The sequence below is a fragment of the Cavia porcellus genome, unplaced genomic scaffold (genome assembly GCF_034190915.1).
Source record: "Cavia porcellus strain 051 isolate PalLab524CR breed Dunkin Hartley unplaced genomic scaffold, mCavPor4.1 scaffold_6, whole genome shotgun sequence".
NCBI lineage: Eukaryota > Metazoa > Chordata > Mammalia > Rodentia > Caviidae > Cavia > Cavia porcellus.
Window position 1 is genome coordinate 38,292,905 of NW_026947489.1, and position 10,301 is coordinate 38,303,205.

Consider the following 10,301-nt stretch of genomic DNA (forward strand, 5'->3'; position numbering starts at 1 on the left):
AGATCTAGGCCCTTAGCTGAATTCCTTGGGTCTCAAAGCATGAATGGGTTTGATGCATTTCTTGTATTTAACTTTGGGTAACAATCATAAAATAATACTATAAATGATGTGTCCTATATTGTCTTTTTCTCCTTGCAAACCCTGACTATCACACCCCATCAGGAACTATATTGTTTCTGAGACCATAGGGCCTCAACCTTGGCTCAGGAATTTGACACACTCTGTTCACCTTTGAAAGGTAATGTTCATCCCATGCCATTCAAGTCAATCACACCAAAGAATACCAACTATTTCCTTTACTTCAAAACATTCCATTATATTCCTTTGCATCTAATCTCTTTCCCTTTGGATGCCCCTAGTGCAGGCCATACTGATCTGATTCTGACACGAGAGTATTTCTGCTTCCAGAAAGGAATAAAAGCAGAATCATACAATATGTAGTATTTTGAGCCTGGGCTTCTTCCACTTAGCATATCACCTTTGATTCCTCTGTGGTTTGGGGCATATTGGTAGCTCATTCTTTTGATTGCTGAGTGCTATTCCATTGTGGGGCTGTACTGCCATATGATTATTCATTCATTCACTAAGTCGTAGACATTTCAGTTGTTTCTAGGTTTTTGAGGAAAGCCACTCTGAACATGTTTTGATTTACTTGCATATGAATCTTAGAACAATATCAAATAGGCTCAAAAAGCAGCCATGTTTTCTCAGGCAAGACTAGAACAAGGCAGTGTAGGCCCTGAGGGTCCACATTTAAGAATGAGCTGGCTCTCAGGAATGTGCTCCTGCAGCCCTCCTCTCTCTCCCAGCCCTTTTGTCCAGGGATGTAGCTCTGGGAGGTAGCTACAGGTTAAGCCCTTGCTAACATAGAGTGGAACTTATCCTGCTCTTGTTCCCATTGCTATTTTATGATTGCCCTGGTGTGAGTCTGAAAGGAACTCAACAAACAACCACCACGCCCCCTCCCCAATCCCTGCCTACCCTGGTGCTGGGAGGAGTTCCCTCCTCAAGGCTAAACTGAGACCAGGAAAATGAGGCCTCTGGCAATGGTCACTGCTGAATAGACCTGCCTTTCCCAACAAGCATGAGTATAAGGTAGGCAATTTCATGTGCAGAGACACTAACATGTAGCTTGACTCTACAGAGTACCAGCTGTGTGACCTTGGATGTTATTAAACTCTTCTTATACACATAGAATTATGGAGTAGTATATGCCTACTTGAGGGTGTTCTGAGACACAAATGCAAATAAATATAAGCCAGGCTAGAGAAGTCATTCACGGAGTACTAAAGAAAAGAGAAAAAAGCTATGATTACAATTACTTGAAAGATGAAGTTGAACGGGTTCCCTAGCTTCAAATGAGCCCCCAGGGAACCTCAAGGAAAGAACAAGAGCAGCCCCAAGGAAAGATGGACAGGCAACCCTGGTGACTGCACACATTACATGGGGTCATTTACCAGGACTGGATCCTCCTTTTCCTGTTTTACCCTCCTGCTACTCAAAATCTATACCAGGAATCATGAAGAAGGGTCTCTCTGGGGGGTGGGCTCTCCCAACTCGTACTCGAGGCACTGAGGAAGAAAGACACTGAGGTAAAGGGGGTATGAGTTGTTGGTGGGGGGAACCTTGTGTCCCCTGGCACATGGTTAGAGTGTGTGGCAGTGTGGAACCCAGAGCCCCCGACCAAGTTTCTGATGCTGAAGGTAGAAGCTGTGTGTGGTACTCGCGCCCCCTGGTGGATGTTTATGCAATGGCAGTCTCAGGAGCTAGCCCTGTGGCTCAGCTGCTGTGGTCCAGTGAGCTTCCCTCTAGGACACTGGGTGGGAGGTGGTGAAAGTGTTGTTGTTGGTGGAGGTGACGGAGAAGGAGGTGGTGGTGTTGGTGACTGAGGAGGAGGCAGAAGAGGAGAAGAGGGAAGGAGGTGCCAGAGGTGTGGAGGTCATGAAGGAGGAGGAAATGAAGTAGGAGGAGGAGGCAGGTAGAGGTGGACACTGAGTCCATCAGGAGGAGAGAGCAGCCCTCCTCCGAGTCCAGTCAAGGTCCACTGTAGCAGGAGTGGCTCTACAGAGGGCTGTCCAGGATCCCAGTATCATTCCAGTGCCATGTGGTGGAATCTGCCCTACCCTGCCCACCTAGTTTGCTCCTCTGTCTGGCAGCTGTCTCTCGGGCTCTTCCTGGTTCAAATCTGAGGTTTTGAGTCAGGAGGAGCTGATCTGGCTCCTGTTTCCTCTCTGATTTCAGACTCTCCTTTCCCCTCCTGTGTTCCCATTGTGCTGGCCTCCTGTTCCTGGGACCCACGAGGCAGGTCTTGCCTTAGGGCAATCACCTGGACTGTACTTCTGCCTGTAAAGAGCCTCTCCCTAGATGCCTGCTTGGCCCTTGCTTCCCTTGTTCTTTACTGTAAGGCCTCTCTTTCCGTGGGTCCTGTTCTAATCCCTTGAGTCTGTCCTTCTCAGGTCCTGATGCTCCCTTCCCTACTCCCTTCCCGATGCCCTCCACTTCTTCTACCATAGCACACCATTCCTTCTTCTTTTAAAAATCCTTCTGCTGTACAACAGTGTTTCCTGTGTAGCAGTGTGCTGTGTCACACTGGCCAGCACACTGGCTTTTATTTACTGGGTCTATTGATTGCATTAAGAGGCCACCCTGGGGGCTGGGGATTTAGCTCAGCGGCATAAGCGCCTGCCTTGAAAGCAGGCAGTCATGAGTTCGATCCCCGGTACCGATAAAAAGGAAAAAGACAAAAAAAAAAGAGGCCACCCTGAGCGACAGATCTACACCAGGGAAGTTTGTACCAGCACACTCTGATGTTGGCACAATGACAAGATTGCCTAATATGCATTTCTCAGAACACGTCCCTGTTGCTATGTGACTCATGACTGTATGCATATTATCTTGTGGGTAATTTTTGAACAGCTCATCCTAGACATCATTGTGAATCAACTTTGGATCCAAAAAATACCCCTAATTCCCTGTGCCCCATTTCTGCTACCCCTCACCCTGATTAACATGGTAGCTGGCTGTTAGGGGACCAGGAGTGACCTTGGTTCTTGGTACTTGGTACCACTTGGTACACCTGGAGTTGGCCTTGGACCTTGCTGGAGCATATGCACTTCTATTGTAGGTCAATGCCATGACCTACAGTTCATGTGTTGGTGGGTGCAGCCTGGGAACAACCTTCTCCAGGAGCTGTTGAGAGTGTCGGGCTCTAAGCCCCTCACAAAGTTGTTTTCAGCTCAGACCTGGATCTCATAAGGCACGTGGACAGGGGTGTGCTCCACCACATAATGAGAGTCCCACACTGTCCCATTGCAGGTCTCTGGAGTCTCTCTGCCTCCACTTACCAATGTAGCACAAGTTGGGGCCCAAGACGGAGGAGGCATTCCTTGGCATCCACGTGATCTCCATGTTGCTCTTCCTGGCTCGCTCTTCCTTCTCATCACTGGGATTGGACTCAGGGGGAGCTGTGCTGGTTGTAGTGCCCTGACAGGAGGCTGGGGTAGCTGTACCCTACCTTGTTGATGGCAGTGACCCGGAACTGGTAGTTGACATATGGGGAAAGCTGGAGGACAACTGAGTTGACACCATCTGGGAACTTCAAAAGACTGTGGGAGGTCCCTAGTTGGAATTGGTCCTCTTGAACCTAGGCAATGTAGTCTGCGACAGGGCTGTTGTTATATCCTGGACTCCAGCTCAGCCTCACACTCTGTTCAGCAAGGTCCATGAGCTTCAGTTGACAGAATGGTTGTGGCTGTCCTTTGGGCCTGGTCAGCTATAACAATGAGGTAGGTGTTGGCTGGTTCTTGGTCCATCTCAGATATGTATATATCACACAGATGTACTAGTCCTGGTTTCACTATGCAAAAACAAAATTGATTAAAAAGTCATCTTATTTCTTTATCTTGTTTTCAGAGTACAGCAGCTCATAATCGTTCAGCTAGGAGATGATGTCTCAGTGAGGAATCATATTTTGTTCAATGCTCCAGCTGCCCTCTGATGCCCCCCTCCCCATGCTTAGGACCTGGTGGAATCTGTGACCTTCAGGCAGACTTTGTTTTTAGCCTCGCCTGGAATGGTTGTGGTAACACATCTGTGGATGCCTTGGTCCTCTTTCCAAGCTGCCATTCTCATAGACATGGTAATTGTCATCATCCTGATTGCTTCCCTACCCATTCTTAAACTGCTGGAGGGTGGAATGAGAGATCAAAGAAACAGGGAATCCAGCCATGTCTTGTTGTAGAGGATCACCTGAATGAGCTGGTTCTGGGGTGATAACATCTGAGGTAGGATGTCCAGGATGCTGACAGCAGGAAGCTATGCTTATTGGAGGTGTTGTGTTGGTACACGGCCTGCTGCTGGTATGCATGTCCCAGAAGATGATGGTGTCACTGGCCACCTTGTAGTTTGAGTTGAGCAATCTGACTACAAAGGCTCCCTAACTCGCCATCTACTGGAGAGTGGATTTGGGGTTTCCTTTGGCTCTGCACACCAGTCTTCCATCTTCTCCAGGACTCAGGATCAGGTTCTTGAGTTCATGCAGACAGTGGGGAGCAGCCTTTACTCTCACTGAGATTCTGTATTGGATTCTACTCATCTTGTTGGAGATCGGACAGAATACTGTTTGGTCTTCCTCTGAGACATTGGTGATATGCAGAGCCTTGCTAAAGATCTCAAACTCAGCTTTGTCAGATGGGAAGTCCCCACCTTTATTATACCATGTGATGTATGATGCTGGGACCCTAGAAGCAATGCTCTCCAGCAGGAGGTCCATGTCTCGAAGCACCATCTGACTGCTTGAGGTGCTATAAGGATACATGAAACTGGGTGTTCTTTCTGCAACTCTTCAAATGATGAGAACTTTCAGGATGAGGGGGTTCTTCTTCCGAATTGTGTGGGTGAAATGAAAGTGGGCATTGCACCTGTAGTTGGTCTTCATGCCCTGTAGCATCACGCTGGAGAAGTACAACCCCCTTTTATGGCCCTGGGATTCAGGTTTGTGCTGGGCAATGGGCTCCATGGAGCAGCTCATCCAGAAGATAATCGAAGATTGGAGGCCATTGGAGGGATTGCAGTGCAGTGTCAAGGGTGTACCTTCATGAACCACAACAGAGTTCCAGTGTTCACTGTACCACAGGGAAGACCTGGACACTAGCAGGCAGATTTTGCTGCACAGGATTGTGCCATATTTGTTGCAGGTGAAGCACTTACATTTGCTGTCGTACTCCTCAGGCTGCATTCCACTGTGGAAGTTCATCACCAGGTCACTGATCCCCTCCTCACACACACCGGTGGGTCCTGAGAAATGCTGAAGAATCTGCTATTTCAAGTCTAGTGGAAGCTAGGGCAGGGATCCCCTTCCATTCACTCTTAATCAGGAGGTTGTCATGGGAGTCCAAGGTATGGTCCTGCTTGGTAGTGGTTGGAGGCTGGGTCACTGTGCCAAGAAGCCAAGGGGGTGTTTGGGCTGCAGGGACCTTCTGGGGTTGTGGCTCAGGGAAAAGCTAAAACTATGAGCCTCAGGAGCCAATGGGCATGCAGACAAAGTGGTTGTGAACAAATTCCTACTCTAGAGACTGCCAGTACACTGACTTTTCCCTTGTCCTCACTTGGATGGTCTTGCTGCTGGCAAACTATACAAGAGTATCTCATTTTACTCTTTTCTTCTTAGTAAATCTCAAGACTGTAGCACTTATCAACTTTCTATACACTGGAGACACTTGGGCATGAGCAAGATCTCTGGTCCCAGCCTAGTGGAGGCAGCCACTTCCAGGCCATGTCTTCTTGGGCCTCCATCAATGTCCAGGCCTGGCCCATAGCTCCCAGCTAGCTCCATCCCCATCCTAGGGTCCCCTTACCTCCTGTGGACTGGGCTGGGCTCTGCTCTCCCCAGCCAGGTAGTCTCCTGCTGTATTTCTGGTGCCCAGGGATGTTCTGTCTCTGTGATGAAGGGATCTGCTTCTAGGGAGTCTGCAGGAGGCACTCATGCCTGGCTCTCACTCTACCTCCCACTTGCCTGTGCCTCCTCAGGGACAAGGCTTTGCTTCTGCACCCAGCTAATGCTCCTAACAGTTCTGTCTGGGAGTGACCAGATGGTGCAGAGCTCCTCTCTGGACATGCAGGGGGGCAGTTTATTCTCTGCCAGCAGGTGGCAAAATGTTGTATGTGGTGTGGGCAGTTTTGAGGGACTTAGCCAGGGCAGCAGGTGACTCTGGGGTGTGGGCTCTCCTTTCCCTCCAGAGTAATCTCAGTATTGCATGATAGCATGCTTAGAATGAGAATCAGGGAAGGAGAGGGAGTTCAGAGCAGATTGCGTCTATACATACAGACTTCCCAAGGAAGGTGCGCTGAGGGGAGCAGCCAGGGACAGGATGCCCTAAGGACAATCTGGCTTTGGTTCCTTCCTCAATGTTTGTACCTGGGGTGGTGTTATCATGGAGAACTGGGACCCTTAAGTACTGAGGGTCTCAGATCTGAGACTTCGATCCAGATGAGAGATTTCTCACTTGAACTGGCCCCGGTAAGCTGAGAGAAACCCTTTTCCCTGCCCTTGAGACGGACTCAGAAGTGGAGGATGACACCTAAAGAAGGGCACTGGGATCCAGGGATTTCCTGGTACTCAAGATTCATGTAGCTTGGTGCCAGCCTGGAGAGCATGGTCAGGTCCTGCAGTGGAGCCCACTAGGTCTGAAAAGGGCCTGAGTCAACAGCTAACGACTTCCTGCCCTGTGTCCCTTTTATCTCACATCCTTATCCTCTGTGCTGGTTTTTTTCCCTATAAAGTGTCACCCATATCTCTCAGATCAGTGTAGTGATGATCTGAGCTATTGGTCTGTAGTCCTTTGAAACCTAGAAAGTTCCTTCTCCTGATTCTTTATGCCAGTGCTGACAGCTGGAGCCCCTGCCTGCTGGCTTGGAAGGCAAGCTTTGCCTTCTCACCTGTTGGTGCCTCTGATTTAATATCAATCCTATGAGGATGTTACTGGCACAAACCTCACCAAACTCTTAAAAGAAGTAAATGAGCAGACACAATAGATATCACTATTCCCTTGCCAACTTTTTGCTACATTTGAAAATATAAGCCATTAAATGATTTTATTCTGGGTTGTTTGATTTTATTGTCTGTGATGGTATGAACAGTTATTTTGAAGAAAACAAGACAATATAATAGCTAGTGCTGACTTAATATAATCTTATTTTGAAGTCCCACCAAGCTTTTATTCTTCTGTTTCCATCAGTTTATCATGTTGTATTTTACTGGATTTTATTATATGTGATAGTATAAACAAAAATTTTTATAGACAAGGAGATAATATAGAAACCATTGTTCGTTTTGTTAGTTGGTTCTAAATACCGTGCAATACTTTCATTCTCTTGAATGGTTTTACACTGTCATGTTGTGTTTGATGCTATAATATACGAAGTTATACTCACATATTTCAAGGAAAAAAACACTATGGTAGCTACTGTTGTCGGGTTATCTTGTGGTGAAACACTTTGTGGCTTAAATTGTTCTGTTATGACCTGTGTTATTATGCTTTATGTCCTCTTTTATCTTAATCTTCTTCTTTTTTTAATTTTTTAATAAAAAAAATGTGAGCCACTGAAACCTTTTTGCAATGAAAGGAAAAGTGTAAATGTGCATTTATAATGCACTCGCCTGAACACATAGTAAATTCTTCACTCACAGTATGTCACAAATAAATTAAATAAATAAGTAAGTAAACTAGGGACTTGTGTAAGACAAGACAGGTTCACTGAAAAGTGAAGGATGTGGAGACACCATAGGTCCCCTCTGTCCTGGAAGCAGAGGAAACTGGTGAGTCCTTCTGGATACTCAGGCCACTGAAGACATCCTGGAGGATGAGAGCCACAGCCATGGTGGAAAGAGTCTACTGGGCATTGTGGCTTCAGCAAAAGACAAGGGCTATGCATCTCTCTCTGAGGACACCCCAAGTCCCAGCTGGGCTCCTGCAATGCCAGGGCCACTTTCACTCTAGGCCTCCAATGAGCATCCAGACCCTCACCTTCTTGTTTCTGGAAGACAGTTCTGGTGACTACCTTTTAGGGAATGAGAAGTGTTGTTGCCAAGTTCCAAATGCTAATTAATTTTCAGGCTAACTCCTCAGGCCACTGTCTGGTGGAATCATGTGAAAAGAAGGCATCTGGGCTCTCATGACTTGGAGAACATTGTCATAAGCCTTCAAGAATCAGTGATTAGGTTAAAGTCCAGGCAACACTGAATGAGTTCCCTGGTGCTAAGTCTAGGTTAGTGGACAGGTGTCCTCTTAAGGTTGGATGTGTCCCACAGCCTTGTATGGGACATATAATTATGCTTCTGGGAGATTTGTTTTAAAGGTCATGTCTAAATGTTACAGAGATGAAACCAATCAGTCCCTCCTCCTGTGCACACTTGTAATATTCCAATATCCCAGAAGAACAATATCAAAAAGCTAAGGTGAAAGCAATCTGTAGATCAGACCAGAGGAGCCACTCCTAAGGTATTTGTGGTGTGTTCCCTGGATGGGACCATTTCTAGCTCTGGCTGCCTTCAGTCTCTGTTGCCTGTGCATTACTGGAGCTTCTGGAGATCCAAGCATTTTATAGCTTTATGTCTTCAATTTTACAAAATTTTAGTACATCTGTTTTCAAGGACAGTTCTTCATCTAAAGGACAATTAAGAAGCATCCCCATTCATTATCTCCTTACATTACAATGATGATATCTATTTTGTAATTAATTAGCCAATGTTTATATATCTTATTAATTATAGTATGTGTTATATTCATAAACACATAGGAGGATGTGTGTGTGTGTGTGTGTGTGTGTGTGTGTGTGTGTTAATCATACTGGAATTGAACCTACGACCTTCACATTAAGTTATTTGCCAGCCTTTTGTTTTGTTTTGTTTTTTGTTTTGAGACAGGGTCTCCTTCATTTATCCAAACTTGTGACTATCCTGAAACATCCTTAGTTTTGACTTATGTCATTTTTCTGTCCCAGCATTCTATCCAAAATGCCACAGTACCTTTAGCTCCCTTGTCTCTTTGACTCACTTAGACATGACCACCTCTCAGACTTTCCTTGCTATTGATAACCTTCACAGCTGTAAGGGACAATGATTAGGTGCTTCATAAAGTGATCCTTGTTTGAGATTTGTCTGATGCTTCTCTTGGGACTGCACTGGGGCCATAAATTTTAGAGGTCCCGGAAGTTAAGTGTCTTTTCCTCACATGAGACCTGGTATCATCCCATGGTTACTGTTGAATGAAAATGATAAAAGAGAAGGGCACAAGGGGAGGCAAGAGTGAAGAGATGATTTTGTGTTGCAGTGAACATTTGTTTGAAGGTATGATTTTGTGTCTATTACAAGATTTATGTAATCAGGAATTATGAGTCAACAAGTACATGGTACAGTTTGTTTTGTGTCATGAATAATTTGAAAATTAAACTAAATATGTTAGATGCTTTTTAAATATAATTACTTGTTGAGTTTTTCTGCTATGCAGAGAGGAGCTCTGCATAACCCATATTTTAATTTTTTTCTTTTTCTCTTTTTCCTTTTATTAGCACATGTTTGCATTATATGATATTCACATTCACCTTGGGGAGGATGGGTACATGTACGTAATACAGCTGCTGTCTTTGTTAATCCCCTTCCTCTTCCCACTCACCTCTTTCCCTCTACCTCCAAATACCATTTCCCCATTTATATTCTTGTCACCATTGTTAGATCATGCATATATATATAATGCTTTGCATTCCCTTCATACCATTCATTTCTATTTTATGACATCATTCATATTGCTGCAAGTATTAGTTTTTCATAGCTGTGACAAAATATCTGACATAAACAACTCAAACAAAGAAAGAGTTTCGTTTGTCTCTTAATTTCAGAGGTATCAGTCCGTTATCTGCAGGTTCCATTATTTCTAAACCAGTGACAATGCAGAAGCATGTAACAGAGAAAAACTCTTCACCTCAAGCCAACTGAGAGCCCAGAATGTGGAAAAAAGAATGACAAAGACATCCCTGCTAAAGTTAGTTTCCCACTGACCTCCTTCCTCTAACTAGACCTCACCTCCTAAGTTTCTATTATTTCATATTTTGTCTCAGCAATGGGTGTATTCAATGATGAAAGTAGAGATCTTATTATCTAATCACATTCCAAAAGTCTATCTGCACGGTAGCCATCAGCACAATGAGCCTTTTGAGGAAACATTTTGGATTCCACTATGATATTCCATCTTTCATCACCCCCAAAAGTTCATGTTCATTTCACTATGTAAAATGCATTCCATCCA

The 10,301-nt window shown here is 45.3% G+C and overlaps 1 pseudogene; it reads right to left on the reverse strand.

Moving 5' to 3' along the window:
• Positions 1 to 1,808: 1,808 nt before the first annotated feature.
• LOC100718237 (neurofascin-like) lies at positions 1,809 to 7,877 on the reverse strand (annotated as a pseudogene).
• Positions 7,878 to 10,301: the final 2,424 nt, after the last annotated feature.